Source organism: Chamaea fasciata, unplaced genomic scaffold (assembly GCF_029207755.1).
Source record: "Chamaea fasciata isolate MVZ Bird 193981 ecotype frontalis unplaced genomic scaffold, bChaFas1.0.hap1 SCAF_3, whole genome shotgun sequence".
Taxonomy (NCBI): Eukaryota; Metazoa; Chordata; class Aves; order Passeriformes; family Sylviidae; genus Chamaea; species Chamaea fasciata.
Genome location: NW_027094088.1, coordinates 3,033,871 through 3,049,758, shown reverse-complemented (window position 1 = coordinate 3,049,758; position 15,888 = coordinate 3,033,871). Strand labels below are relative to the sequence as shown.

Below are 15,888 nucleotides of genomic sequence, written 5' to 3'. Positions count from 1 at the left end.
AGTTCATCACTTAACGGGGCTCCCTAGCAATTACAGTGATTTTTTCTTTTTTTAAATGAACTCTAAGAAGGCTGCCATAAACAGAAATTAATTCCATTTCACCTTCCACATGGAAATCCTGCTTTCTGGCTAATTGTGGGCACACGATAGAATTGAGAAGACTTGTTCCCCATTTCTGCAAATGAGCAATGCCCCTCGGAAGTAGGAGGTTAAAGCCTGCGACCCGAGCTCACCCACAGCCAAACAACTTGGGATGAGCCATGGGATGTCAGAGCCTCAGTTTCTATCCAGGGAATAACAACAACAACAACACCGAAACAAAACAAACAATCAATAAAAGAAAATAAAACCAAAACAAAATAAAAGAAAGAAACAACAAAAAATAAAGAGAGACTTCACTCATGTACGGCACAGATACTGCCGGTCGTTTAAATCAGTGACTGTAAAACAAGCTGAGTTCTCCCAGAGTGAGACTTCAGAGAAGTGCAAAGTAACATAAAATAATCACTCCACGGCATGGGCTGGCTCATTGCAGAGGAGAGCCCCAGCCACGTGGTCGTGACAATACTGGATAAATAAGGATAATGGCCTCAGCAGCTTTTCTCTTCCAAGCTCACCCCTGTCCCAACACCCAGCTGAAACTTTCTCCCCCAGTCTTTGCAGACTCAAGAACACACAAGAAAATCAGGAATACACAGGCAAAGTAATTTCAGGATTTTGAGGCCGGGCTGTTAAGTTCCCATGATTTAAACTGGTTTTGCACCACTGCCTTTCTTGTTGGTCAATAGTTTCTAGTGCCAAAACCATGGTCTGGCCAGTGACTGATTCGAGTCATGGTCGCATGACTGATTTAAAATAAAAGGGGATTCAGGTGCCCTAATGCTGCACCACTTTAAGGGCAAAGGACCTTCTACAACACGTTTTATCTTAAGCCATGGCATTTGAAATACATTTCCTGACCTTTGTTTTGGTTGTGAAGGTTGTGGAGTACTCTGGTATAAGAAGGAGGGGGGGGGGGGGGGAAAGAAAGGAAGAAAAAGAAGGAAAGGAAATAACAAAAATTTGTGTATTTAAACAATTCCAGAAGGAATTGCCTCCCGTGACTATTATGAGGTGCTTCATCCCCTTGGGGGATATGCTGGGCTGAAAAGCACATGCCCCAGCAAGTCCCAGTGTGACTGCCCCATCAAAAGGAGGAGCACATTTGATTGAGGCCTCCAAAGCAGTTATTGACTCGTCCCATGGTGAACAGCAAGCCTTAATAAACAAAAAAGCTACAGACAAAACTATTTGGTTAATGGCTAAATTGGGTATTTTGTATAGTATATAAATATCATCACACACACTTATTCCAATCCAACAACAGCTGGATTAGTTAACATTAATTAACTAACATAAGTTAACACTAATACAAAATGGGAAAAACCATTGCCTTCTGCTTACATTAAAGAATAAAGTGGATTTTTTTTTTTTTTTCCCCAGCACCAAGCCTATGAAAGGGAGAGAAGAGCTTCTGGCCAAGGAACCAAAGGTTTGGCCATAAGTACATGAATAAAAGAAATGGCTTTCTATTACAGGTGATAAAAATTGTACTCAGCATATTTTGATATATATCTTCTCAAAAGTTTTGTGAGCACAGCCCTCTTGTGGGCTCATTTGTGTTTGTGTAACAACTGGAGATGGGGAACAGCTAATTCCTTTACCTGTTGGACAAGCCTTCACTCCTCCAGGCTACCAGAGAATTGGCTGCAGGTATAATCATTCATCCCCCTGCCCTGGAGGAACAGAGTTGCTGCCAGCAATTTGTCAGCGTAATTTGGGCTTATTGTTCTTGTTCTGAAGTTTTATCTTATTTTCTTTTTCTAAATGAAATACTTATTCATCAGGGGGTATAAAAAAAAAAAACATAATGTGCTATGTTTGAAATGTTCTTCTGACTTTCTTAACTCCTACCTTTAAAAATTTTCAGCTGCATGAGGTTGAGGGTAGTGACCCACCACGTTAGGAAATAGTTGTGCCCAGTACAGGCAAAAACTCAAAGCAAAAAGCAGGGGCTGATTCATTAAGTTATGACCTACAAACATAACCCTCCTGTTCAGCAAGGATTTACTTTTTCTACACAGTTTATACTTCTGGTTGTTGGCCATACTGATGTCCCCAAGCTCACTTGGGCAAAACATTCAATACAGCTGCTTAATACCTTAAGTGTATAATCCATAGGACAGATACTGGAGCTACAACTGCATGACAGATAGACCTGGCCTTTGCAAACCACAGGTTCTTATCCCTCTTCACTCCTGGAGAAAATGGCTAATAAGAATCCTCAGGTAGACTGTTCCCCCTCCAGCATATAAGAAACCTTTTGATTTTTCTCTTCGTTGGGAAGAAAAATACAAATTGGTAGAGAGGGTTAAAAAAACACCTTTATAATACAGAAAACAGAATGGCATATATTTCCTAGATTCTACACTATTGTTTATACAATAAATAATAGGATCTAATCTATTAATATAGAATCTAAATCTAATAGGATCAGAGAATGGAAGGGACCTTAAAGATCATCTGGTTCTAACCCCTCACTGTGGGCAAGGACACCTTCCACTAGACCAGTCTGGGATTTTGGGGACCATGAAATCCAGACTCGCGATTCACTTCATTTTCTGAGAGGACCCACTTACTGCTTTGCCACCTGAACATCTTCCTAGTGGCACTACCAAGGCTGACAGTCAGCAATCCCACCTCCCAGCCTGCCAAAACCAAGTGGGGGGGGGGGGGGGGCATCACAGCCAAAACCAAGGGGGGTCAGAATAAATCAAAACGCTAAAAAAAAAAAAAAAAAAAAAGACACTTTTTACTGCCAACAACTCTCGCGCCATCCGCTTCACGCGGCTTCGATTCGAAGGTGGGTTATTTTTAATGGGACGACAACAAAGGCACACAAAGATCAGATGGGAAAAGAAACAGTGTTCCAAGTCTGGGGAAATAAGGTCGTTGGAATGACAGGCAGGCGATAACTCCGCCTGCAACTCAGCAGAACAGCGAGGGCGACTTGTGCACAGATGGAAACCTTTGCAGCGTTAGAGGAGGCAAGGCCTGGCAAACTAAAAAGCAGGAGAAAAAAAAAGAAAAAAAAAACCAAAACTCTCCATGGAAGTCTCAGCCCTGACCTGGATTCCCTTCCTAGCCCCAGAAAAGTCAGAAGCTTTCTATCTTTAGTTCCCCCTTATTGCAAATGAGGGTAAGGCTCTTCTCTTAACTCTTCGCAGCTGCATAGGGAAAATAAGATATAAGCTGTCTTTGTGCACGAAACACGGGAGACAAACAGATAAAAGGAATGAGAGTGGGTATCAACGTGAGAGGAGAGAAAACTGGAAATAAACAGGACTACAGCCAGTGGTTTTTACAAGGCCAGGAAGGGACCAGAGGCACAGCTAACACTGCGCACTGCCAAAGGTCAGCAAACCAAGATCCACCAAACAACACCAGTGCTCCCCATCAGCTCTGCTGTGTGCCTCAGCCTGACCCTGGCCAGGTGTCTACCCACAGAGGCATCTCTAACACAGCACAGCCTTCTGACTCCCACCTTACCCTCCAAGCATGCAGGAAAAGAGACCGTGGCAGGGAGAGGAAAGGAAAGGGCCTGGCAGTCCTAAACAGGATGAATGAAAAACGCGAGTGCAAAAGGACAGGGTGATAGCGCTTTCCAAAGGAAAAAGAATAATTAGAAGCAGCAAACATAAAACCACAAAAAATAAAGGAGAATGAAATGGAGATCATCAGACCGGGCAGGACATAAAGACAAAGAGGAAGGAGAAAAACCACAGCTCTTCTCTTCCAGAAGGCACCAAAGCCCTGTCAACTCTGCAGGGGCAAGACTTTAAAAAAACCCGTTTGTGCGTGTTTGTGTGCACACAGGGTTGCACGTGTTCACAGCTATGCAGAGCCCTCCCTGGCCTGGGCTGCATTCTGTCAGAAGCACAGCTCCAACACCTTCTGCCTGTGCTGAAATCAAACCTGCTGCACTTGGGGAGTCATCTCCAAAGTCCTCCCAGGGGGGACAGCACGGGCAGATGGACTTTTCTTTGTGAAAGGGCTCTAGAGGCACCCAAAAAACCTCTGGCAATGACAAAAGCAAACAGCTTTTAGACAGACTTCAGGGTTTGTTTCTTGCATTGGAGGTTGCTGCACGTGGCAGCCTTGATGGACACCTGAACAGCAATATCCTCAGTCACAGCAGGCCTTAAAATTTGACTGACCTTATTTCATTCCGCCTTTCTTTTTTTTTGTTTTTTTAAATCCCAGCACAACAGTAAACACTGCCCGCCCAGCCAGGTTAACTGAGCCAGCTGATGGTGATGCAGGGTTTTTGTCTCCCACACAACAAACATTGCCTAGTACTTTCTATTTAGAGCAACCCCGCATTGTAAACCCGTCTCCTCCCTTTGATAAGGGACGTATCACTAGATAGCATTAATCCCTGGCCCTTTTCTGACACAAGGAAACACAGCTTTGCAGCCAGGAGATAAAAATCACTGCTCCACGTAGATTTTTCTTTTAAATTATTTAAGTTTAAATATCATGCAGAAACATGCAACAAAGTCAGTCCCAAACTACATCCAGAAACCTGGTGTGCAAGTCATTGAGGTGTGTTAGCCCTCCTTGGCTCTCACTAAATTTAATAAGACTGGAGAGTTTTCCACACCTTTCCAGACCAGGAAAAAAGGTCTTCAGAGACAAATAAGAGTTTCCTGTTCAATATTTCATGTAATGATTCCTCCGAAGGTGTAAACAGGAAAAACGTCTCGCCACTTAGCCTGAAAATGAGAGCCTGACATCCCTTCCCTTTATTGCGTTTATGTGTTAAAAGTCATTTAGAAGGGGATCTGCCAGATGCTCAGGTACAAATGAGACAGCACAGGCTGTCAGATGACTGGCTGAGGTCCCAAAACTGGCCTACCCAGACAGATTTGGGCAGCAGAGAGACCTCAACCTCAACTTCTCCCAGCCTCCCCCACCAGGGTCCCAGCAGGCAGCCTCAGTGGGAGTCAGTGCTGCAGAGAGATGTGCCCTTCACCCTGAATATGTGGACAGCAAAGGTTTACCTACAGCAAAACCCACATCTCTAAGCATTCCCCTTACAGAATTTTAGGGTTGGCACATCTTGGGAAGACAAACATTAACCCATTGGGGCACCCTGCTGCGAATTTATTGGCGTCGCTTGAACGCAGGTTCTGACTTCCAACATCCCAAGTGGGGCTTCTTGAGGAGGGAAGGCACAAGCACAGCCCTCGCTCTGCAACAGCCACGCTTCATTCCAGCCCCACCGCAAGCAAAAAACCCTGAGCTTGTGTCACAAAAATCAAATGGTTTTTTTAGCTAACTGGCAACAGACGCCATTCGGAGTCAGCGTATTCTGATTGCGGCACACTGTTCGCAGGATTCAAGAGCCTGCTCGCCCCGCGTTGTTGTTCAACACCAAAATTAAATTGCAGGATAATTAGCTTTGCTCCAGCTACACCTTTCTGCTCTGGATGGATGGGATACCTGCAAAGCCTGCGTTGGGTATGAAATGTGTTCCCGATTATAAAACGCTTGCTTAATCTCGAGGCCACCGCCTTGTTTTTTAAGGCCCTCTGCAAGTCATGCACTCCAGTACGTGCTGCCCGTTATCTCCAGAAGGCTTAAAACTGGAATCCCCGTGATTCACATTTTCCAACGCTCATGGCCAAACCCTTCCGCGGAGCAGCTCCTCCACTCTCCCCCATTTCACAACAAGCCAAATCTGCAGCGCGGTGGGCGGCTCGGCTCTGCAAGCCACATGCCAGCCAGCCAGTGGCCACAGAACACACTGAGCCCCAGCTGGGAGAGCCAGAAGCCACCGAGCTCCGGGGGTGGCTTGCCAGGCTGAGGTGGCCGTGGCTCCCTGATGCCTCCACCCGCTCGTTGAGGGGTGGATTGGAAGCACAGCCAGCTGCCAGAGCCACACAAAAATGTTGGGCTGAGAGGTCCGTGTGGTCCCACTGCACCTCCCAGGGAGCTTCTGGAGTACCCAGTGTAGCCTGTAGCTCGTGGCATGGCTGTGCATGGATCCATGCCTCGGGCCAGGCAGACCAGCCACCACCTCACAAATGTTTCCCGTCAACCCCAAAGCTCTGCTCCTTCTGAAGTTACCAGCAGCACTGCTACCTATTCCATCCAGCGCTTCAGTTTATCCCCTTCCTCCTTCAAATACATTTTTAAATACTCTTTTAAATGCTAATTAAGTGGAAAGTGGCAGAAGAGGCCAAAACCAAAGCACGAAGCCACCAACAGCAATGTTTACCATCAGCCTTCCGACTCAGCACACTGCTTTCCCTACGACACCAAACAGAAACACTTTGCTTTCTTGGCAGCATTTTCTTCAAATTATCCACAGAGTGAAATAATTACTATAACATATCACAGCTTATTCCTAAATATCTTCTATATATACCTTGCTATCACTAGATGACATATAAATTAAGATATCAACCCTACCTGATGATAAGGGAAAAGGAGAAGTAGAAAATCTCAGCTCACAAGCACCTAATCGTCTCACTCCAGAACCTCAGCGACAGACCTGGGAAGAGAATCTGCATCTCCCCTCCTGCCTCATGCTGTCAGCAGAGCAGCATTCCCCACCCCTGCCCCTCCAGCATTGCTTTATCACCTCTCACCCAAAGGATCTCTCAAACACTTGTCACTGAGGGCCAAACATCGGCTCGACACACACATGTGCATTTAAGAACAAAATTAATCCTCCCTGCACACACCAGTCATGTGCATACCATCACTCTGGCTTTACAGAAAACAGTAATGAGAAAGAGATCCCTCACAGGAGTTAGATTAATGTAGCAAGACACGTCTGCACATACCCTGCTTTTTTCTACATAGCTGTGCCACAGAACACTGCTACGGGCCTCACGGACGCCGGGAAAGCACAACGACGCTCCCACAGCATGTGGAAGCCACGCCAGTAAAACCGCTTGCACAACAGGGAGGAGGGCCAGGAGCCTCCAGGGGTAACACAGCTGCAAAATCCTCCAGGCAGAGAGGGGTAAAAGAGGGAATGCTCGAGCACAGTGCCTAAACTGCCACCGGTGTGGATGAGCAGCTCGTCCCAAGCATCGCAACAAATTTCGGGAAATGACGGGAAGCTGCCTGCCACTGACCCTCAAAGGCTTCTCTCCCCGTCACCCTCCTGTCACAGTGATGCCGCTCAGCTATGGAAGCCCTGTCCATGTCAAGTGCTGCCCAAAACCTCTGTGTGAACACAAGCAAAGGGGACAGCAAGGCCGTGACTCCAAAGGACCTGCTGGCGACCCGGCTGTACCCGTCACCAAAACACAGCAGCGACACCACTCCCCCGTAACGCTGCACAACAGTACGCATGAGAAAAATCTATAAATCACAAGCCACTGGGACACTCCCCTCATCAAAAAAAAAAAAAAATACGGCCAGCTCTACCTGCGCAAGGTAACTCGATGATGCAGGTGTTGAGTGTAGGAGCTCGGGAGCCAAAGTGTCTCTGTGGCTGCACCCCAAGAGGAAGAGTCCCCTATACTGGCTCAAGCCTAAAACCAAAGTGCCACCTACTGAGTCTACAGCATTTGTGTCCTCCCAAGGTTTCTAGCCAGGGCTTGGCCATGGTTAATACTTAGCTCACCAGATTAATCCAAATATCAACAGGCAGCCCTCCGTGTGAGGGCACACGCCTCGGGTTGCTGCTGCGCACCAGCAAGCAGGTGATATCCCGGCTGATATCCCAGCCAGGGGCTTCCCTGCACACCCCACCCCAACGCAACAGGTACCACCAGCCTTGCCAGGGATCGAGACTTTAATGTCCACAGATCAAACCCTGCTTGCGCTGACAGAGCTGGCCTGGGTTCAGTGCAGGCCAAAACACCCATGAGAAAATAGCTTCTACCTATTCATTTCTATTTGCACAGACACTTGTAGCCCTGCACCCCAACAAAGCCATGGGGTTTTTAATCTGTTCTTCCCCTCCCTTCTCCTGAGAGCCACACAGACCTAAATGGAGCTATTTAAAAACACCAGCAATGGTCTGACCTCAGGAACAAAAACTGGACCAAAACCTAAAGGCCAAATGAATGAAAAGAAAATTACAAGGTAAAGTTTGCCTTCCCTGAATGTGTGCCAGCTGCAAGAATGTTACATTACATCGATGCAGCTTTCCAAAGTTTAAATACAATAATTTTCTGTATTAAGGGCCCAGTAACCCTAATGGAGGCATAATTAGGCATTGATGCCATGCCCATATGAGAGAAGCTTGAAAAACTTAAATAAACTGTGAATGGCAGGATTAATACCTCAGCTTTGCATTTTGTACAGCTGTTTGAATACAGTACACTGCCTGTGACGGCATCAGCTGTTGCTTTACTCTGGGTCACTACTTCTGAAGTTAAAACAGGCAGTTCTTTTAAGCAAATAAAGAATCACCCCTCTTATTGTTGGCCAGTTTGCTCCAGCAAAGAAGGCCTGGATGCATATTTGCTTTATGTTTTAAAAAACCAACCAAACAAACAAACAAAAAAAAAAGACAGAAGAAAAAGCAAGCCAAGCTGCAAACAGAAATAACTGGCCAAATTCAAAGCCCAGTGACGCTAATAAGAGAATTTTAATTTACTGCAATAGCTCTTCAGGATGAAGAAGTAGGTAATGCAGTTTTGGAGATCATCTGCCCAAGTGGGAATATCATATAGATGCCTGGAGAGTCCTTGAGAAAATAGCTCACCTCCGTACTGATTGAAGAGGAAACACAATACTTTGGTGAAATAGAATTCTGTATTTCTAGGAAAGGCTCCAATAGCAAATTGCTTACTAATGCAAGAAGCCTTGTAAATTTTATTATGAATGAAAGGGGCAATGGCAAGCGTGTGACATGGCACAGCGTATGCACACACGGCCGAGTCAGTAAAAAGTAAATAAATAGGTTACTTATAAGCTCTGGAAGACACCTGAAAATACCTCTAACATAAACTCAAGCTCAGCGAACTTCAAGCAAGAATATAAAACAGCTCCAAAACTATCTGACCATTAATTTTTTTCCCACCAGGTAAATAAGCTCTCCTACAGGCTAATATTCCATCTCGACTTTCTTATTGGAAGTATCAGCTGAAAAAAGTCAAATCTAGATTTCTTCGCTGTCTTTAAAAAAGGACTTACTACTCAACAGGGGAAAAAAAAACCACCTAAAACTATAAAAACACAATGCCCAAAACCCACTGCCCCACTCTCCCCCTGGCCAAGCACCTCAGCCGGATCCTTCCCCCAAATCCCCACCACGGCAAAACTTCCCAATTTCTTTTTTTTTTTCATTTTTCCCGGGCAGCATTAACAACAATATCACTCTTGAGCTGCAGGAGCAGGAGGAGAGGAGGCTGCAGAGCCCCGGCTGGGGTGATGACGGGAGCCAGAGGCTAAAAGTGCTGCTGTGGAGATGAAATATGCCTAATGAAAAGCTTACCTAAAAGCTGGCGGGGGAGCCAGCGCCCGGCCCGGCCAAACCTCTCCAGAGCGCCCGGGCACGAGGCCGCCAGGACGCCCGGGAAAGACGAATTAACTAAAAGTTAATGTGGATGTTCTCATTCAAAAGAAAAGTGGCCTACTCCAAAGGGGATTAGGCTAAAGTGAACTAAGGCCACTTTACTTCTGAATGAGAGCATCCACACAATAGTCCAATGCACTTTAACTAATGCACTTTAATTTTACACCCAATCAATTTGTCTTACCTCTCCTGAGTGTCCTTGTGTGGACAAACCCAGAAATTCATCGAGTTTTGAGGCCAGGCAGGGAACATTAGATCAACTCATCCCACTGCCCGTGTGTTATGGGCCATTGCCTTTCACAGTTATCCCTTTATTGATCCCCAAAACTCATGGATGACTTACGTACAACCTCTGACGGGGGCAGGGAGGAAACATTTCTTCCAGGGCCTGGATTTGAAGATGCTTGCAAAATAAAAGCCATTTGCAAAAGAAGGAGACACCATGACTTTCAGCAGCCCATCCTGTCGCCAACAGAAGAGGCCAAATTTGGGCAAAAATCCATCCTACCTGCTGTATGCCCCGCAAGTTCTTAAGAAAACGGCAGCCTCTGCATTATAACTCTTAAATCTCGTTTGTTTTTAAAACTGCAAACAGATCCTTTGCCTATAGGACTAACTTAGGTTTGGGTTTTTTTTTTTCATTCACCTCACCAACATTTAAATTTCCAACATTTCCCCCAGACATCTGCTGAATGACATCAGACTCCCTTGCCCAAAACACAAGAACCCCCAGAAACCACTCGCTGCCTTGCGCTATTGCTTTCGTACGCACAGTGACTCACGTAAAGCCTGTCGCTCTTCACCTCCTGGATATGTACTCCCAAAAAACAAATAAGCGAAACAATGACAGCAGCAACCAGTGAGGCCACTCCAGGAGTTGAACCCACAGGGGTGAAGGGGTTCCCCTGTGCCAGCAGCACTCTTGCTAAGACACCAAGCCCCCACTGCCGAGGGACTGAAGTTTTCCAGGGACCTCATCTAAATTAAAAAAAAGGGAATGCTGGGGACACCGGCCTGATGGGATTCTGCTCTCACCTATGCTCCAGGTTACATCTCTTAATTTTTTGCCCTTTGAAGGTAGTGAAAGTGAAAAGGCAACCAGACTAAGGAGGCCAAAGGAGAGCTGAAGCAACCGCGGTCAAGTTGTATTTCGGACGCGTTACAGAGTATCGGTGGTGGGTTAGATACGGAGCCATTAATCAGGGGCGGAAACACACTCAAAGAAGTCCAAACACAAAATGTGTGCTCTCTTAGAGCTACCCTCTCCAAATATTGCTGCAAATGCAGGAAAAAATAAAAATACAACCACTAATTATTCCCAATTTGCCGTCTAAGTCAAAGCCTGCTCTGAGAAACAGAGCACGCGGACAAGAAGGTAAAACACCAAGGACACGAAGTAACACCGCAGCACACCCCAGTTTTTCCTTCTCTCACACAACCCTCCCCAGAAAACGCTTCCAGAAACCTTCAAAAACGTTCCTGACCAGAAACAACTCTCCTCTTTAGTTTCTTAAACTTGTTTAGATTACACAACATAGATCCTAAAAAACCGTGTGCTCACGTGACCAAAAAAAAAAAAAAAAACCCAAACGCAGAAATGCGAAACAAAACAAAAGGAAGATTCCCTAATTTAAAGAAGCTGTGCCGGATTTTCAGGGCCTTTTTAAAGTAGTATTTATCAGCACGATGGACACTTACTCATTTTGATTGAGTGCAATATAATCTGATTTTTTTAAGGTCTAACATTGCCCACGCGGGGCTGCAGTAACCCTCCCGCATGCAGAGCCCATTACCTTTATTGTTACCTGCGGACCAGCAGCCATGGAAATACTCAAACCCTCAGCCATAAAGGTTAAACTTAAGGTAAAACTCATTTTTTTCACAACTTCCAAGTCTCCAAGTTGCCCCAAAATAACAATCTATGTCCCTAATGCAGATACGGCGAGCTCTGGCTTACAGGAATGCCTTGGGATACACTCGCAAATGTTTAGGATCAATTCTGAGGTTAACCGGGGTTTAAACTCAGCTCTGTCAGGTCTGACGTTGAAAAGAATTCCCAGAAAAACTGGGAATTAAACTATCCTGTGCAACAAGAGCTAACTAACTTCAGTTTGGAAAACTTTACGTGGAAATTAGGCCTGAGCATGCAATTTCACGAAGGCAGCAAATCTTACACCCAGCTGTAAGGATGGCCGCTTTTGGGTTCTTGAATGATTAAAAAACCAAAAAAAAGAACCCCAAGGACTCGTGAACTGAAATCATGAACTAAAAAAAAAAAATATATTCAATTTCATGTCCAGTCAACAACGTATTTACTCGCTTAAAGAGAGGGAGAGCAAAGAAAATCTTATTTTGCTAATACAATTTCAGCTACAGTGTATCAGATGAAAACATGTCTGGAGCAGAAATTAACATATCCTATCTTCACATAAATAGCCTGCCAAACTGGGGCATGGTAACAGCTTCTAAACATTACAGCAAAAATAATAAAAATTACTCGAAAACAAACAAAAAAAGGATTGGCTGGCTCAAAGTGAGAAAGTCAGAGGACGAAAATTAAATGTTGAGTCATTAAAACATTATTTTACCGGTCCTCCTCAGAGTCCCACTTTGCTGTAACTCTTTTATTATGCAGAAATGATTTCTACCTTGCACCCTCTGCACCGCATCTATTATTTTGATGCCTGGTCCTCCAATGTGGGAGCACATATCCTAAAGGCAGCAATATTCCTCTTTAAAACCACACAAGGTTTGAAAGTACCTGTGAAGAAGTCCCAAAGTAAAATCGTATTTCCCAGTAATTTTTTCCCTAAGGCATGGTTTAGGTATCGGCTACAAGGTATAGCTGATACATTTGAGAATTTGGAAAGTTAAGCCTAGTCGTAACTGGTCGATGCCCTGAACAACTCTACCACCTTCAGCTACGCTTTATATTGCATTCCAGTTTATGATTCTTTCTTCGTAAAGAATACATCTTAAGCAATTGTTCCATTTAAAAAAAATAAAAAAAGCTGCTGCCTACCCGCATTTTTGTTGGAGCAACTCTGCAACCGCACGCATTAAAATAAAATCTATTGCAACATAAATAGAGGTGTTGCTTTATTATATACGTGTGTGTATGTATGTGATATATTATCACCCAAGAAGGGCCATCTAAAACGCCACAGTTGCAAACATTTAAGACTGTAACAAAAATGACTGAGACTCCAGTATCGGTTTACTATCCTTCAACAATTTCCCTGACAGTGGAGTCAAATAATGTTGAATTATGGACCTTCTTGCAGGAAGTCTTATTTCATGTTCATTTTTTGATCATTTCCCTCATAGTTCCTATAGGAATTTGGCTCTTTGCCTTTTTGCCTCTAAAAGTTTCTGCATCTGTAATTGGCTTGTGCATTATTAAACTGCAATTTTTTTTGTCAAGCAACGCTACTGTGGAGGGGCTCAACAAGTTCATTTTCAGTAAGAAAAATACCTTTTTGTCCCTATAAAATCTATATTACGCAGCTAATGCACTTTATTTGGATGTGGTGGGTACTTCGTACCGTGTTTTCCTTCTTGTAGGAGAATTTTACAGTTTGGACTAGAGCACCTGGGTGCCAAGGTGATGTGGCTTCCAGAAAACAACCCCACGGTAACACTTGAGGATTACCAAAAAAACTGAATTTCTGTTGTCAGACTGCAGACAGTCTTTGGGCGCTTTTTTTTTTTTTTTTTTAATCAGAGGGAGTTTTCCCAGACACATCACACAACAGCTGTGTTCTAAATCTTCCCGGGCTCTGACAAACACCGAAAATTTAAACATGCGAATGTTTGAAAAGCTAATGATTAAAAAAGGTTTATTTTGAAACTTTTGAGGATGACTGCAATTCTTCAGCTAGGTTGTTTTGTTTTTTTTTTCTAAAGTCCTGGGGTCTGGATGATTTTGAGTTCAACTCTCCCCAGCAAAAAGCCCAAAGTCCTGCCTTGTACTTGTGGAGCCGTGACAGTAAACACAAACTCTGCAGGTCTCACCCTGGCAGGCAGCGGGGTCGAGCCCGTGGGAGAAGGATGCTATTTTAGTGACCTAGTGCCACTGAGCTGGTTAAATCACTGAACAATGGTTAGTGTTATAGGGCTTTACTTTGCAAAATCTAGCATTAGTGTCATTGCTTTCTATTAACCGGGGGGACTTAAAGGCACTGGCTTTGAGGGGCCTGTAGGGAAAGAGTAAATAAGGGGAAACCAATAAATTAAAAAAAAAAAAAAAAAAACACCACACCAAACCCACCCTGTTAACTGTAACCTTTACTACCACAATATAAGAAAATGTAATTAAATCCATAATAAAAGCTTTTAAATACTTACTCTTTTTACTACTCTCCCAAGCAGAGCCGTGGGCATGCAGGGAGGGGGAGGGTGTCCCCCCAAACCCGGAGCCAAGCCCCTCGCTCCTACCGCCCCGACCCTGCGCGCCCGCGCATCCCAGACCCGCGCAGCCATAAACGCGCCCTGCGCAGTCACATCCTAATTAGCCGCCCCGGCGACCAGCACTCAACACCTTATTATTGAACCATTAAGGGCCCCGATACTGCCGGGCCGCGCCGGGGCCGGGCTTGGCACCGGAGTTTACCGGAGGGACTGCGCATCCCTCGGTAAAACCTCCCCGCGTCCGATCTCCGCGGGGTTTGATCCGCCCGGAGGGGGGAGGGTGAAAAAGCGGATTTTTTTTTTTTTTTTTTTTTTTTTTCTTTTCAGCTTTTCCCCTTCAACGGGGGAAAGCAAAGCCCCGCGGGGGCGGAAGGGAAGGTGCCCGGAGCGGAGCCCGAGCGCCCCGGGGCGCGGCTCGCACAAGCCGGGGGTGCGGGAAAGGGGACGGCGCAAGCTCCGCGCTCCGGGAAACACAAAAAAGGGGGGGGCGCGGGGGTGCTGGAGAAACACACCCGACCCCCCGACAACCCCAAAAAAGTGTAGCTTCATCTCTCTTTAGCTTTCACTTTAATAAAATAATGATTCGTTGGGAAAATGGGGTATAAATCTTCATTTTGGAGGCAATTAAAGTGTTGATTTCATTCGTGCCCCTGAGCGATTCTTGTAATTTGCTCAAATAGCTTTATGTACCCAGCACTCCAGAGCTTTTAGAAACCCATTTTCTAGTTAGACTTGTTGGATTACAATTTTTATTCAACAGCAGCGAGCCGAGCTTCCCTCAGCTAGACCCTGGCTGGAGGGTTCCCCTCGCTCCAAGGCGCTGCTGAGCGGGGCCGGCAGCTCCCAGGAGCATCCTCACCAGTCCCGGGTACCTCCCTGCCGCACCACCCTCCACCCACTCCGCCAAGCTTTTCCCCTGCGCAGCGAAATTGGGTGGAGGGGGAAAAAAATCCCTTCAAAACGACCTACCTACGTGCACATAAACCCCTTTTTAAAAAGTTCGTGCCTTCCTTCAAGCCTGCCTCCCCTGTCGCAAACCGATAGCCTTTGGCAGATAGGAGAAAATACTTCAGATACTGCCCACGCTGCAATGCAACGCACCTTCATGTCGGTGATCTATAAAATAACTCCCAGCTGACAGTGCCAGCGATAACAGCAGAGCAGCTGAGGAAACTCCTGCCTGCTTGGCTGCGCCTTGCTTGAACAAAAGGAAACCTCCAGAGTCAGGAGCAGATCACTCCTAACGCTGTATTTACGTAGCTGATCAAAAAGAAGAAATAACGGGGGGGGGGGGGGGTGGGCTTAAGCAGGGATTTGGGTTTTTTTGTGCGTGTGCTTGAGGTCTCCTCTCCCACAGGCAGAGCGCTGCTACCCCTCGGTCCAGAACAAACGGACCGGGAAAACCCCACCGTTTCACCCAACTCGAATAAAAGCCAAATCTCAGCCACTACCATCACCCAGGGGCTTAATTTAGATCCGGGCACCTCCTGCCTTAGCTCCCATGAGAAGGCAAGGATTCCCAGTCTGCGCCCAGGGGAAGGAGGAGGGAAGGAAGGGGGGACAGCCAGCTCTCCCCACTCAGCTCACCCGCATTTCCCACCCCGCTGCAGCCGACATTAAAGGTCTGACCCATCCCAAACAAAACCCGGACAACCGTCACAGCCACGCGAGGCTTCGCTGCCTTGGCTTTGGCTTTGACTATATATATATATATATTTTTTTTTTTTTTTTAAAGAGAGGGCTCAAAAACTTGAAAGATCAAGGAGAAAAATTTAAAACCTGAATCCCATTTTATTTTCTCCCCCCTCCCTTTTTTTTCCCCCCTTCTATTAAGTAAAATAAAATGGGCGCGTTTGCAGCAGGCAGGCGTGCACAAAGCAATGTTCACTCAA

At 45.6% G+C, this 15,888-nt stretch overlaps 1 protein-coding gene across 2 annotated transcripts in view; it reads right to left on the bottom strand.

Moving 5' to 3' along the window:
- MEIS1 (Meis homeobox 1) overlaps positions 1-15,888 on the bottom strand; it is a 108,598-nt gene that overhangs the window by 84,824 nt on the left and 7,886 nt on the right. The window lies entirely within an intron of this gene.